Source organism: Marmota marmota, unplaced genomic scaffold (genome assembly GCF_001458135.2).
Source record: "Marmota marmota marmota unplaced genomic scaffold, marMar, whole genome shotgun sequence".
Lineage (NCBI taxonomy): Eukaryota > Metazoa > Chordata > Mammalia > Rodentia > Sciuridae > Marmota > Marmota marmota.
Window position 1 is genome coordinate 41,045,123 of NW_026000229.1, and position 16,474 is coordinate 41,061,596.

Sequence of the window (16,474 nt, forward strand, 5' to 3'; positions counted from 1 at the left end):
TTTTGGAAGTCGTTTAAGCAAATTAAATAACAAAGACATCACCCCCCCACCACACACACACACACACACTTCGTGCACCTCCACCCCACCCCCGCTTTCCGACATCGATTTATGGATCATTATGAATCAATTACTGCTCTCAATACTTTCCCATTGGCTTAGATAAAACAGTCGAAAGATGAAAACGTGGGGTTCGGTGGGGATTTTTTTTATTTTTTTCCCCTGACAGGAACAATCGCAAAATCCATTATCTCATAATCAGAGGCACTGGGTTAGGAGGTGAAGAGAAAGGAAGGGGTCACCCAGGAAATAACTGGGGGGAACGCCGGAGGGGGAGGTGCGCCCAGCTGCAGCCTTTGTTTTATTTCAGATGGGTTTGGTTGGTTTGTTGTTTGTTTGGGTTTTTTTGTGGGTTTTTTTTTTTTTTTTTTTGAAACTGGGAGAATTCGCGTGAGAATGAGATGCCTACAAGTTTTGTGACCTAATTATTTAATTCCTTTGGAGAAACCTATTTGAATGTGTGTCTCGGCAAACATCAGCTGTTGTTGGTAGTGAGGTCGCACGTGGGAAAAGGTGTGGAGGAATGAGTCCGTCTGGAAGGCGGATTTTCACTTTGTTGTGAGCAACTGTGCGCGGGAGGGTTCGCTGCCGGGTAGGGAGGATCTCCCTCCCGCAACCGTGCCCTCCCCCCACCCTCCGCCGCTGGCTGTTTTGTGGTTGGAACTGGTTTGGATCTGGACCCGTCGCCCCCACTCGCCCGCCCCCTCCCCCGGCCGCCCGAGGCTTTTCTTCCCTCTCTCGCCTCTTCCGCGGCGGTGCTGGGGTCCTCTAGGTGTTTCTATGACTACATTGTGTGTGTGGGAGGGTCAGATGTGGGGGTTGCCCGCGAGAGGGCCGTTCCTGGGCGATCATTTATCAATGTCACCCACATAATGATTCTCTCTGCAGCCTCCTATTGATGAGGATAATTACATTAGCTCAGAGTGACTGATCAATGAAAAACCACCACACAAAAACTTCTTTACTCCTCTATAATACCAAAAACCGATACAGAAATAACATAGAGAGCCTGATTTTTCTTTTCCTTCTCTATCCACCAATGGATTCTGCTCCCCCCCACACACACCCCAACCAAAGGACGGGGGAATAAAGTAAGAAAATAGATCTAGGTTTGTTTCGTTTCAAGGAGGATGCAATTTTGCCCGTGAATGCATTTTCTCTAAATGTGTTGGCTTCATTCCTCCTTTGGTAAAGAATATCAACGGATTTGCTAATGTGAGTTGCTTTTAGACTGGTCTGTGGTTTTCCGTTCTTTTTATTTCTTTTCCTTCCCTTTGGGCATTTTTTTTCCTGTGCTTTAAAAAAAAAGACAATTCTTTTTATAAGTAACTGGAAAAAAAGAAATTACTCCAGACCCTCCTGTTTATTATAAAGCGTTTGTCTTAGTCGGGTTATCTTTTGTCTTTATCACTTCATAAAGTAGCGCAATTAAAGATGTGGTGTTGCATGGGTATAAAGGGTGGATCCATTATACTGCGACATAATACGCTATATTCTCGCCTGAAAGTTTGCAGCTAAATTACGATTTCGCTTTTTCTAGACTTAAAAATCAATATTTTCTCAATTAAAGAGAATTTTAATGCTTTACTTGTGAGTTGTTAAAGGCGCTGTAAATTTTATTGTAATGCTTCTTGACTTCGGACTAGATACAGGAGACCGGTTGATTCTCGTGGTCTTTTTCCTCTCAGAGCACCTAGCCCAGGAATGTCCAGTGGTTTCAGATCAAATCGAAGCAACAAAGGTAAGGAGAGTTTTGAAAGGGACGGGGCCAAGGGTGGGGAGCCCTCCAGGGGTGCCCTCCATCACCAGAAGCCATTGTCTTCTATGTTTTCGCCTCCCTGTGTCCCGCCTCCTGAAAGTGACAGAAGTGTCCATTTTACTCTAATCTTTCTCAAAGGGGAGCACATTAGACTCCCATCTGCTCTGGGATGGTTAGAAAAGGAGCTCCATTTGGGGAGCATTCTAGTCACTTCCCAACACCCCCCTTCTCTTATTTTGCCAATGTGTGCCTCGGAACTGGCTCTTTTACAAAATCTGCCATATTTTATATGTGCTCTGGCCTCTGTGTCAGAAATCATTCCCCACTCTCAGGAGCTCTACTGTTTACAGATGTTTTCTTCTTCCACACGTCCCACCTAGTAAAAGTTCCCGCAGAGAATTAACTGTGGTGTGTTAATAGCCCAGATCTGCTACTGTTCTCTCCTGCAAAGTTAAAATCTGGGAATGGGGAGGATGGCATTGAACTAACATGGAAGAGCAGACCAAGGCCCCTCAGAAGCCCAGAAGATGAGCATTCCCAGGCCCAGGGACTTGGTGGAAAGCAAGGCAGTGAAACTTTCACAAAGTAAAGCAGAGAGGAGGTTGAAAATGAGGCTAGAATTGGCTGTAATGAAAGAAGAATAGAACAAGGCAGAAACTGAGCCTTGGGGACTTTTTATAAAATAGTAATAATAATAAAGGAAAATTGAATATCTAAGGCTTGCTACTAAACTTTTTTGATCCCAAAGTCTGTTTAAAAACAAGTCCTCAGGGATGCCAGGAAGGGCCTGAGTTTCCAAATGGAACAACTCACAAAGTTCCCTTTGCAATTCCTTCTTCTGTTAATTTGCTGGGAATGAGAAGACTAGGGAAAGGGCTATGTGTGTGGTGTACCAAGGGCTTAAGTAAGAGTATGATGGGAAGGGGCACCTAGATATAATGAGGCTGCTGTTTTAAGTTGAATAGAAAAAGGAGCAGAATAGACAAAAAGCCACACAGCACCATGATGCACTTTAAAATATTCCCCGCCTACCTGCCTCCTTTTTTTTCTCTAACTACACATTATATGGAATAGTATATACATTGGTTGGGAAAATTTCTTGTTCATCATGTTCTATCCATAGACTCACCCACTGATCCCCCTTCCCTTAGATTCCTGACATGTAAGCCTAGACCATGGCCTTTTTATCAAGTGAGTGGGGCTTTGTTAATGTATTTGTACTTTTCTGCTTTCAGTCTAAGTTTCTCTCTTTGGAGGAGGGAGGAGGTGCAAGAAAGGAGGGGGAGGGGAGCAGAGCACAAAGACTTTATCTAGTTCTCACCAAGCAGGTTTCAAAATAGGAACTTAATGGGAAGAAAGAAGAAAGAATAAAAAAAAAAAAAAAGAGGGGCGTGAGAATTGTTTATTACAACAGGTTTACTTGTCTGGAAGAGAGGTAGTTCTGTGAATATCTTTCCCTTTGAAGATTCTGTTTTCCTCATATTGAAACATTTTCAAATTTTAATCCTTTAGCAGACAAAACCTCAATATAAATATGACATGGGCCACTGGCAAAAAAACGAACTTAAACTCAGAGCTGGAGGGGAGGGGTTGAGGGGAGAGCCCTTTCTGATTAATAACTAGCAGGGTAATGTTGAGGGCTTTTTCTGCCCGATTGCCTTTTTGAATTAGAGCCGATTTCTTCACACTTCAATAGTGCCTGTCTCCTTTAAAATGACTGGCAGATTTGTTTCTCTTTTTTCTCTCCCTGAGACTTAATGATGTAAATTTTCTAATTAGTTAAATCATATTGCTTACAGGCCTAATATTTACCGTGTAAGAGATGATCATTTTGATTTGGACCTTTTGAAATATACTGAGAAATAACATTTGGCTTTTGGGTTGAGGGATGAGAGAGGAGGAAGCTCTATTACAGAAAGCAGTTTAGAGGAGAGAAGGCACGGACCCGGGCAACATGTTAAATTAATAGTTAAAGTTGAGCTGGGCTCACACCCCAAGTCCGCTTTTATTTTTCAATCAGCGAAGATTTAATTGGCAGCCCTCGGGCCGGGCGATCTGATATTTTCTCATTAGTTTCCCATCACTAATCTTGAGTGTTAGATTGGCTTAAAGGTTGTCAACATTTGACCAGTTTTATTTAAAGGAAAAAAAATTGCGCATTAAAGTTCTGGGATGTGAGATCTGCAAATAAATCCTGCTTGGATCAGCGGAACCAACATGCAAAAAAAAAATGTTGATTATTAATCGTCGCATCTAATAAGTTGCATTAGTGTGCATTTCAAGACTAAGATCACACACGTTCTGTATAGATACAGAAGAAAAGGACGAGTTTGATTGGGACGGAGGCGCCCTATATGTAGGATGGGTAGGTTCAGTGAGACATAGATACATTCGAACTGAGGGTAAATAACCCAAGTAGAATCTCTGTTGAGGGTTTAGGAACTACAATCCCTCCTCCCCTTCCCTTTGCAGCTGCGTGAAACTAAAGCCTGCCTTGCAAGCTCCAAGCGTCTCAGCTGTCTGGTCCAGAGATAACATCAGAGCGCCCCCTGCTGGCCCGCCGAGTAGACCACGGCCAGTCAGCCCCCTGCGAAGTGAATCGTATCGTGTTTTTCCGAGCCCTCCCCCGCCCTTTCTTGACTCCTTCTACCAAACCCACCTTCATTTTGCTGCAAAACGCCCCGGCAAGGGAATAACTTGTCAAGGCTGAACATTTAAATGAATAAACGATAATAATAATAATAAAATGCGAAGGAACTCCCACCTTCACTTGGCCTCCGGGGAATAAACTAACACATTTTCGTTTTCTAAATCTCTTTATTCTGTGAGGTTTTGCTGTAGTTTTTTTCTGCTGAACTGTAGATTCCAAGGAAATGTTTTAAAAGATGCTGTAGAAGTTCTTTGGTGGTTTTTTTTTTTTTTTTAAGAAGTATATCTGATGGGAAAAGCGGCCAATACAAAACGATATTTCACATCCTTGCAAAATCAAACTCCTGGGGACTCTTCACTGTTTTACCAAAGTCCAGAGGAATCCTTTCGGAATTCAGACAGTTCCTTGTCGTGAATGACCCTTTCCTGCACCCTGCACCCCCCAAGAAATACCAGCCCCATCTGAAATTTTCTTTTTTCTCTTATTTTCATTAATTCTTTTTTTTTAATTTAAAAGTTGTCACCGTACCCACCTACCTAAACACACAGACACACAGACACACACACACACACACACACACACACTTTATGCCCCACGTGTGTGCCTATTCTTTACTGGCCTGTGCTTCTCAATTTTGCTGGAAACGGAAAGGGTGGTTGAAGTGCAGCAAAATAAACCGCGATGTCTTTGACACTTGATCTTACTATGGCATTTAACGTCCAATGCAAGCTGTGGGACTGCTACCATCTGAGTGTTTGGGTTATTTTTCAACGGTTCGATGCAAAGAGGCGTTTTCTCGGCTTCCCAATTAATCTTCAGTGGGATTTATGAGCACTGTGTAACACCAGGGCGCACAGGTAACGAGAGCCGGGGCAATCTCGGGTTGGCCGACGCGCCGACTCCACCGTCAGCCTCTACCCTTGGGAAAGAAGCTGGCAAAGCAGCCCTGACTCGGAAAAGTCTTCTGACCACAGCTAGACCCCCACATGAAGCATGTAAATCTACAAGGCGGAACGACTTCAGTTTCTGGGGGAGTTTTTGGTTTTGCTTTTGCAAGTACCAGATTGCGGGATTTTGTGAAAGCAATTCTCAGAAATGAGCGGGGGAAGAAACATCGGGCAGGGAGGACAGTAGGGAAAAGGTGGATCTCCTGACTTTAATTTCCTGCCAGATTATCAAGATCTTCGGTTTAAAAATCCGTTCTCTTTCCTCGCTTCTCTGCAGAATCTCCCGTGTCAACCCTTCTACAACTCATGCCCCGCCCCTCTTTCGGGGAAGCTCCAGGACGGGACAGGGACCCAGAAACCCCAGAGAAGGAGCTCTCCCAGGGCAAAGCAGAGGTAGGAGACAGCCTGGTTCTTCACGCTGGTGAAAAGACGCCTCAGTATAGCTGTGCTTGAAAAATTGCTGGGGCTATTGTGACAACTGAGATAAAGTTAAATATTTATATCCAAGCTGTTATCATTTTGGGGGGTCTGTTTTGAAGAAGTTCATTGCATTCAAACTTACTTTAAACATAAATCCTGCTCTGGGGAAACAGAATCTACTGCCTGCCACTGCGGTTGACTTTTTGAAAGGTCCCCATTAAGCTCAGAAGTGTAAGGAAAACTATTGCAGACCACAAGTTCATTTAAATATATGTGTATATATGTGTGTGTGTATATATATATATGGAATGTATATATCTGTGCATGTATGAACACAATAAAATAATAAAGACAAGTAAGGAGGTCCCTCATTGCAGCTGAATCTAAAAAACTGCTTCCAGTAATATATTTTCATAGACGAGGAAAATATGAAAATCTCATTGTATTTGTCTCAGTTCGACTTAATAAAATTTGGAGGCATTGACAGTCTGGCCAATGTTCTAAGTAAATTAATGCAAAGGTCCCTAGGAAGAGACAGAAAATACCCCCTGCCATTAATCTTAAACCACTTGAAGATTATGATTAAAAGAATGAGCTCACTAAGCATTATCATCTCAAATAGCTGTTAACAGCCCCCATCCCTTATTGTGGCAACAGAGTAAACTCTCCACTAGAGATGGTGTTCCTTCCCCCCCCCCCTTTTAATCTTTGTTTTGGGTTTGCTTTAAAGGTAAATAAGGGAAAACAGAAGCGAATAAAAGTGTCTCAAAAGTCTTGGAATTGCTGCTGTTAAACGGCTTCTTGTTCATTTCTGATTTTCTCCTCTTTTTCTACAAAGGAAAAACAAATCAAATGGCAAGCCTACATTTGATGTGAAGAAAACACTAACAACAGCAGTGTAGGTGTGTTTTTCTTTTTCCCTGAAAAATATTTTTTATATTCAGCAATTTATCGAGTTGAAAGCTGTGGAGATGTAAAAGATGTTCCTTTGTCCACATCTATTCGCTGACTTTCGTCACTTGAGTTTTGTAGGCTTTTATAACAAATAGAAATTATGGGAAAGAGAATTAAACACTTGCCAAGGAACAATATTATACACTTTCAAGTAGCTCCCTCGAATCCTGTATTTGGGTGCCGATAGGGAGGCAGAGGGGCAGCTATTTCCCTAACAAACCCCAAAGCCTCATTAGACAGAGAGAGGGATGAGAACTCCGTTACCGGGCATTCTGATAAAAATGCAAGCAGTTTTCCTTTGCCCCCAGAGTCCTAGAAAAGGACGCCCCCAAATATGCAAAAGCCCTTATGTTTTCCTGAGAATTGGGCGGACCTTTCCGAGAAATACACAGTAATTAACATTTTAAAAAGCCAAATGCTAAAGCTAGAGGTGGCTAACAACAACAACAACAAAAGTGCTAAAAATCATTGTTCGAACTCTGCAAATTTCCAGATAGCACAGATAATCAATGCAATGCGCCCCCTCTAATCGAGCAGTAAGCTCTCCTGCCGGGAGAGGTTTCCAGTTGATAGAGGAATTGGAAATCCTACCTCTCCTTAGAAGGAAGAGAGAAGTTACCCGGAGGCTCTGGGAGGGGAGGTAAGGACGTTGCCCTCCTCCCAGCCCGTGCTTCCCACCTGTTCCCTCCGTCCCGGGACTGGAGCAATTTCACTCCAGGGGTATTCGGAGCGACTGAGACTCTTACCAAACCAAGAAGGAAATTCAAGATCCCTCAAGGCCAAAGGCCCTGCCACAGGGACTGAACCTCCGGGTACGTGGCACACGCAAAGGCCTGCCCAGTTCCCGGGCCAGGCTCCCGCCCACGGTGGACAAAAGGTGCACAGGCCATGTTGGTCCCCGAGCGAGTGTGAAACTCAATGGAGTGAAACAGTCTTCCCGCCACGCTGCGGTGCGTGCGTACGTGTGTGTGCGCGCGCGCGCATGTGTGTGAAACACGTGCACTTGGTGCGGACTGCCAGCCACAGACGTCAATTAGGAAAGTTCCCCCGCGCGACTTCCCGGCCCTCGATCTACATCTTCACTCCACCCCTCTCCTTTGCTTCAGCCATCCTCATGTACTCCCCAAGTCCTGGGTCACTCTCTGGACAGGTGTGATGCTTTAAGCTCCCAGGAAAAAATCCACCAGAGGAAAGTAGGAGGCAAGAGGAGGAGGGGCTGGGAAGCTCAGACATCCCTATTTCGGAGTAATTGTCATCACACTGGATCTTTTCACCCTAATTATGGTATCCAAAAACAGGTTGATTCGCGGGTAAATGGGGCTCACGAAAACGTCGGGATTTGCACGCAGGCTCCTGAGACTTGTGCAAGCTTTGATTAGGTTCAAAAGTATGAGTTTAATTTTCTTAATGAAGGCGCGCTCTAGAGCTCAGCTGGTAATGGCTGTGCTGAGTTTAATAGACTTCTGTCGAACAGGAAAAGGACGGATAACTATCGGTTATAAGTAATCTGCTCTAATGCAATTATTTTCCCAGGTTCTAAAGTCATTGTGCGGAGAAGGCAGGAGTGAATTAAGTCCCCGGGGACAGCGGACTCGGGGCAAGAAGACCTCCTGAAATATGATCCGAACCTGTTTTGTGTGATGCACTTGGGTTTGGGGGTCAGGTCGAAGGTTTCAAAGCTCTTAGTGTGCATGTGTGAATCTCAGTCTCCCCACCCCCTCCACTCCGACCTCTTCTCTTGTCCCTCTCCACATTTCTCCCTCTTTGCCTTTCTCCACACTTCTCCCAAAACCTATTTTGTTTGTCCGTGTGTATTTTAGGCTTATTAAATTCAAAGTATTTCTCAGAAACATTCACACAGAAGGAGGCTCTTGGGCTGTGTGAGCCCATTTGCCGTTTGAAATAGAATAAAATTGAGATGTTTAGGATACTGATGTCACTGTACACACACACACAGCTAACATTGAGATTTTTTTTTTTCTGTTGGAATAAGAAACCAATCCAGGTCACTATGTGAAAGCAAGTTCCCCTAAATTTTAGGACTTACATAAATTGCATTTGAGGCATTTTTTTCATTTGGAATTGTCCAAACTCTTCTCAGCTTTCCACTTTACCTGGTAAACATGAAGGGAATGCTCCAGCCCCTCATTTCCAGCCAGTCTCCCTCACCAGTGCTGGGGAATAAAAATAGTTCTTGGGACCATGCACAAAGAGGGTTAAATGAACCTCAAGCTTTAGGTGTTATATTCCAGACTCCCTGGTGAGTAAGGGTAGCTTCTTGAAGATTCACAAATTCACAGATCACAAATTAGCCTTGTACATTTCTCTTTTCTCTTTCCTTTCTCTCCTACAAACACAGACACACACACACAGAGAGCAACTTAGTCACGTGCATACATAACAAACCTACAAGGTTCTGTAATTACTGTCACCTCTTCCCACCAATCCTACCGGATACCTTCTTACTTCTACAGCTAGAACACACAAAAAGGGAAAGGGAGAACAACAAAATAAGTAAAAAGCCATGTGCAAACCCCCCTCAAGACCGGCTGGAGGAAGAGTACAACTAGTGTCAAAATGCAAGAGATTGGGGTACAATGGCAAGTGAGGATCCTCTTGGTCCCAGTCTTGTGGTAGACACCTCTCCTGAAGGGTGGAGGTTAGGTGAGAGGTGCTTTTGATTTCCCTGTGCTCTTCCTAAGTTCCTAGGAAGGGAACTAGGAAGAGATCCAGTCTTTGGATCCCAGGGAGTCCCAGGACTTGGAGAAATTGCATATGGTAAGCACCTACGAATTGTTGGGATATAAGGTAACTACCCGGAAGCCCTGTTAGCCAGTGCAGAAGTCTGCAGTGGTGGAGATTCATGTCCAACTCCTTGAGCCCTTTTCCTTAGCACCCTTTAAAGACACAGAAGGTTGCTGAGAATGCCCAGGTCTACTCTACTCCTACAACCTGGTACCAGAGATAGAGGGCCTGTCTCTGGCTCCAAGGGCAAATTTGGGGCTGGGGAAGGAAGTGCTGTCAGAATCGCTCCCCACCTCGCTCCCACCTTACCCCATCAGTTTCATCTCTAGATCTCTATTATCCCTTTTGAGGGCAGGCCAGCAGGATTACTGTGTAGTTTGGGAGACCTGGCAGAGTAACAGCAAAGACCTAGATGGGTCTAATTCTGCTTTTGGAAAGTAGGAGGAGAGAAGAAGAAAAAGACACTATTACCTAACAGTGAGTTTTCCAATAGCTTCCTCAGCCAAGCAAGTTTAGAAAAGTCCATTACCTCCCATCTCATCCACCACTCTGGAAGGAACTTAAACATATGAAGAATCACATCTCCCTTGCCACATGAGAACTCGTTGCAAAGATGTCTTGAGGGCTCTGACTAATGCCACTTGCAGGCTCATTCTTACTTCTGAAACAAAGGAATAGATTATATCTGGGGAAACATAAAGAGGCCTCCAGAGTTAGATTTGCTTCTCCCTCTTTTTTTTTTTTAATTTTTTATTGTTGGTTGTTCAAAACATTACAAATTTCTTGACATATCATATTCCACACTTTGATTCAAGTGGGTTATGAACTCCCACCTAGTGGTTAGTACTCTGCGTTGTGCTTCTCCCTCTTTTACACTCCTGTTTTAAATGTCTGTAGAGGAAAACATTTACCCTCCTCTTTTAAATGTAGTAGGAAGCTTTTTTTTTTACAGTCAATCAAATGTATAATTGTGTTTACATAGAATTAAGGTGTAAATTATCTTTTTTTTTTCCCAACTGTGCATAGATATGTTTAAAGGACTGGCCTGAACAGAGTGTGCTTTTAAAGAAAAAAAAAAAACTCTGAAATATAAGCTTCAAAGTTAAATATCTTGGATAAAATGTTTCCTAAACCAAACTAACCAATACACAAAAATAATACATTATTGTGTCTTTAAAGCAAGTTCCCCTAAAAGAAATTAGAAGCAATATCTGACTGCTTGTTTATTTATCCAGGTCTCTTAATTTTAGTGCAGATTCAATAATGTGCTCAGAAAGGGTGATATTGCCACCACAAGAGAGCTAAGACAGTTATTTATACTTTGCAGCTCATTCATGGGCCTCATGACTTTTTTCATGTTCAAATGAGGTTTAAATAAAATAAGGTCCCAGGGGATTGATAAGTTCGAGTTACTTTTATTTTATTTCTAAATTAGAAATTTTATTTCTAAATTATGTTCAATTTGATTTTCTTGCTTTTCTATAAAGGACCTTAGAAAATCCAATAGGAGTGGACAATTTACAGCATGTCCTATGTCCTATGACATATTTGTAAAATTGCGTGGTGAAGTATACCTCCTTTAATGTTTCTGTGGAGACCAAAGTATTCCCAATTAGATTTAGAAACATAGCTGGCATGCTAATTCAAAGGCATTCACTTCAAAGACATAATAATCACTAAATTTTGACAAATTTTCTAAACTATCTCTAAATTTCTAAGCAGAAGTTTACAGACTGTTCAGAGTCTTATTCCCTGGATATTGGCATGCTGTGTTCAATGGCCAGCTATGTTGAGTGTCTGTCTGACCAGATAATGGCTAAGACAGCAGTTTGCAAATAAATTCCCTACAGTTCAGTTTTAACATAATATCTCAAAGTTCTCCTAGGCATTATTTAATAGATAACCAAGCTCTTCAGATCAAGGCCCGTGAGGCCACATCTGGAAACGCTTCCTTTGCTCTACCCGCCCCCGCCCCCAGCCACCAGTGAGAGCAATAGCCAAAACCCCCCTTCCACCATTATACGATAGCATCAGCTTTTAATCAGCGAGAGGCACTCCTATTTAAATTTACAGGATGACTCTTTATTTCATTTATCTTTTCTTTTGGAGGAAAGTGAAACAAGAGCAACACCCTTATTAATTATAAGATTGATGGGGTGAAAAAAGCCAAATGAATTTGGCTTGCAAATTATTAGTAGAGGTATGAATATTTATGAATGTGCCAGGAACTGCAGTCATGAACCCTGGCTATCAAGCTTGGGAGACAGTCAGACCAATGTATTCAATGAGGGTTCAGTCTTCCCAAATCTGACATGACATAAATGGAAACTTCTAAATTAGACCCAGGGTGGGCTCCCATCAAATAAGTTACTTTTTTGTGTGTGTGGCTAATCTTGCTAAATATGAAGTTTGCAGGGCCTCCACCTTTAAACTTTAAAAACCTTCTAAGGTAAAGGCAGATACGTTTTGGGGAGAGAATTTTTGCATTTTTTCCTTCTTGATATCCATTTATATTTTAAGTCGAGTTTATCTGTAAAATATTTGTGACATATATCTTTAAAATTTAAAACTTCATTCTGTGTAAAAATATTGAAAACCTAAAATACCCTGGGAATAGAGAGGATTTAAATAGACATGATCTGTTAGATACAGAGAGAAATAAGAGGTAAAGAGAGATCAGCTGGGCACAGTGATGCATGCCTAGAATGCAAGCCACTCAGGAGGCAGAGGTAGGTGGACCACAAGGCTAGCCTCAGCAACTTAGCAAGACCCTGTCTCAAAAAAAAAAAAAAAAAAAAATTAAAAGGACTGGGGATGTAGCTCAGTGGTAAAGAGCCCCTGGGTTCAACCCCAAGTACCCCTCACTCCTAGTAAAAAAAAGAGAGAGAACAGGACAATTTCTTATTTCTTTGCTTGTTTTCCTTTTTATGTACCACACTTATTCAAGCTTTCATTCCAGAGTGAGGAAATATAAATGAAAGGCAGAGGCAGAAAGGGGTCAAGGTAGAAAGGAAAAAGGTCAAAACAAGGATTTAATAATTTAGTAAAAGACAAACTGTATTTTCCTTTTGATTATACATTTAAGAGTTCTGTAGTGCTTCTGAAACAGGGTTGGAAGTTTGAGATTTAATGAGCACAACTCCTATCTCATCCCCAGTTTCTTTTCCGTAGAAGAATGGTTGAGTGGGAGCTGACCCAACCCTCTGGAAACAGCTCATTCTGACATCACAGCCAGCTTTGCACATACACTTTGAAAAGGAAGACAAGTTGTTTTCAAAACAGAAATGCTAAGCATTCTAAAAAGCATAAGCAATTTAAAAAATGCTCCTCAAATTTTCTGAAAATCTCCCAACTACATGTTGTTGTTTTGTTGTTGTTGTTTTCACAATTGTAAGTGGATATTTGTGCTAAATTGATGCTTTATGTATATCCTGTCTCAATTTGTCTGTTCACTGTAAGGATATAATTTTTTTTTTAAAGAAGCGATACCACTGACAACAATTTACTTAGATTCACAAACCTTGAAATTGATGCATCTCCTATCAATCACATTCAGTAGATACAGTAAAACACATTCAACATTTGTATATCAATAGTGGCACACACACAAATCTGTTTTGTTCAATTTAAATGCTCTTCAACATGTCATTTCATATTTTTCTGGAACATGTTATGGGTTAGTCATCCTGTTTCAGTTGATTGTTAAATCCTTAACCTAATGAAAATTCAAAATAGAATATTTACTTGTCATGGATTTCAGAGCTGAAAAGTGGGCTTTAGGGATCATTTGGCCAATCCCTTTTATCTTCTTGACAACGGATTGGAAGTGTAAAGATGTCAGCTGACCAGGCCAACTCGTGAAATAAGGTAGCTCTTGTTTCTGACAAGACCCCAAAACTCTAACTCAAGGCCAATTTTTATTATTATATGGTGCATTCCCATTTCTGTTCTTTGTATTAGGGATATATTTATAATATTATGTGTAGACTTTTCTATTAATAATTTTCTTTCCAGTGCACTGACAAGGAAATTCTTATTAAAAAGTAATAAGATATTGACTGGTCTGTTTGCCAATATGAAGATTTGTTTTTGATCTGAGATGTCTATATCGATTAGGTAAGAATGAGGTCTGTCTTCTACCTGCAGAATAAATAGATCTCAGTATTGGCACAAAAACAAACTTGGTATTAATAGAAATACAATCCTCTCTATTTATTGGTTGTACCTCAGTTCAATCAAGCTAGAAACAGGTATAAATAGAAACAAATACGAGAGACACTTTAAAATTTCCAAAAAAAAAAAAGGTTCAGCAGGGACATTTACACTGATCCTCAGAGTTCCATGACTTCAGCACTAGGAACCTTCTTCTAGGTAACCTTCCCACCTTGCTCTTCTCTTTGCCCCAAATTGAATCCTACACGTGCTCATATTTTTTACATTAAGGGAAATCCTATTCATGCCTGAGATGATCTTGTATTTATGATGGCCTCTTCTGTCAAACTGTTATTTCTGTAGCTTGCTGTCAAAAATGTCACTCAAAGTTTCCTTTCCACCTCTCTTTACTTCTGTCATAGTAACTTAGAAGGTCTAATCCTAGTGGAATCTATTTCACCTATAAAATATAGTGAGGAGAAATTTTATTTCCATTTTCCCCTTCTCCAACCCCAAATTTTCATTTTGCTTGGGTTTTAGATTTTTATGCAAGCAGTTATACTTAAGGTTCAAATACCTAACTTTTGTATGAAAAGTTTATGTATAAATATTTTAGGGTATTTTCTGAGTCTGTGCTACTTAGGTTAATACTGAGGCAAGAGACCAAACAACGCTGAAACAAAAATACCCTCTAATTATGGAAAATTCTGAAGCAAAAAGAGCAGATATTTGGTTTTTTAATATAAAAAATAAAATATCAAATTGTTGGCATTTAAAACTTTTTTCTTTCTCAATGGGTTCCTCTTCACTATGTTTCCATTTCATTATTTTTTCATGAATATGATAAATGGTCTTTAAGTCTGTTTTTATTTAATGTTCATAAAAACTGGTAGGTTTTCAAACAGATGTGGCCTGATATGGTTCAGTGAATTTAGTGGACTTTTCATATAAATGGAATAATAACCATACGGAAGATGAATTTTATACCCTTGCTTACCTCTTCCAGAACTCACTCTTATTATAATTACAAATAGTGTTTATTATGTATAATTCACTATACACATCACATCCAGGCACTGCACAGAACCCCACCTGGGGTTAAGACATGGTACAGTTACATATACTTTTTTTCTACAAAAAAAAAAAAAAAAAGTAATGGAGCCCACCAAGTTTGTGAATGAACAAGTATATATCTTCTCATTTAAATATATTCCTTTAGGACCAAAAAGGTGGCTGGAAAAGAAAGAACAGCTCATTTCATGAATTTTCTTATTAACTGGGGAGGACTGCAGGGGATGATGCTTCCTCTTGTAACTTTTTAAAAAAACATCAGTGAAGAGGAGAGCCAGAGCTGCCTGTGTAGAGGGAGGCTGCAGGGATCTGATTAACAAGGGCAAGGCTGGAGGCAGTGGTTTCAGATGCAGACTGAAGTAGATTGAGGGGCCAAAGTGGAAGCAGTAGGTGTCAACTGATTTCAAGAATCTTATTCATGGGAAAAATAAAAACAAAATGGCAATAGATGAGGAAGATGTCAAAGGATGTTTGGATTCTTAAGAGAGAACTAGCTAGGTGTGGGATGCACACCTGTAATTCCAGTTACTGGGGAGGCTGAAGCAGGAGAATCACAAGTTTGAGGCCAGCCTGGGCAATTTAGCAAGACCTTGTCTCAAAATTTTAAAAAAAAATTGAAGGGGTGGGAAAAATAGCTCAATAGTAGAGCACCCCTCGATTGTGTCCTTAGTACCATAAAGAAAAAAAAAACAGCAAGAAGAAGATAAAAGAGAACTGAGCTTATTTACACAGTTGAAGGGAAAGCAATTAAAAAAGATATATAAACTAACAGATTAAGAAATAAGAAAAAGACAGAAATTGATGGAAGAATATTATAGGGTTATAGCAGTAGAGGCTAGGATACAGAACGCACATTTTGTAAAAGTCACCTCTTCAATGAGACAAGAAGAAAGGAAGTAAAGAAGACAAGTATGCATATGAAAAAAACTGAGGTGTGGAGCCCAGAGGATGATGTGGCTTCTACTTGATAGACTGTATTTTCTACAGTTATAGGAGACACTTAGAGAAAGTGGGTGGAGGGAAAAGGACATTGGTAAAGGCTTAGAATCACTGTTGAGGGGAGTGGGTGAGGGAGCTGATCAGGATCAGGTCAAAGGATTGCTGAGCATTGCCAAGAGAGATTTGTGGTGCCAACCATCCGTATCATTGTGTAATTTTCTCCAGAAGGGCTCAGCAGTTTCAGTGAGGGAGTGAATTGGATTCTTCCAGGTCTGAGAGTTTGCAGTGTCAGAAGAGGTAGGAAGTTGAGAGGGTAGGTTGGGAGCATGTGAACTAATGAACAACCGAGTCCAAGTTAGATATAGAAGGAAATGAAAACACCAAGTAGGTGGCAGACAGGGAGTGAATGTATGACACAGGGGTTGAATATTATCTCAGAGAAAGAAAAGAGTACACAAGAAACAGGTTCTGAGAACTAGGAGAGCATAGAGAAGTGTAATGAAAGATAATTATTTAAGAATTTCAGACAAAGGGATAGGAATTTCTTTCTTTCTGCAGAGGGTATAAGTAGATCCACATTGGTGGGGTGGAAATCTTAAGAGGCATCTTAATGTGGTCTCCAAGAGCTATAGGAACATCCTCCCTCTCTCCCTCCCTCCCTCTTTTCCTTCCTTCCTTCCTTTCTCTTCCATTCTAGGAATCCCTTTCTATGCTCCTTGAAACCAGATCTCTCTCTCTCTCTCTCTCTCTCTCTCTCTCTCTCTCTCTCTCTCTCTC

General features: G+C 41.1%; 1 long non-coding RNA gene across 2 annotated transcripts; it reads left to right on the forward strand.

Moving 5' to 3' along the window:
* Window positions 1-1,021: 1,021 nt before the first annotated feature.
* Window positions 1,022-7,505, forward strand: LOC125613365. 2 transcript variants are annotated; one of them, XR_007343915.1, is made up of 3 exons: window positions 1,022-1,275; window positions 1,749-1,801; window positions 4,292-7,505. It is a non-coding gene; the product is annotated as an uncharacterized LOC125613365 (long non-coding RNA). The 2 variants fall into 2 exon arrangements; XR_007343916.1 differs by having other exon boundaries at window positions 5,694-7,505.
* The last annotated feature ends 8,969 nt before the right edge of the window (window positions 7,506-16,474 follow it).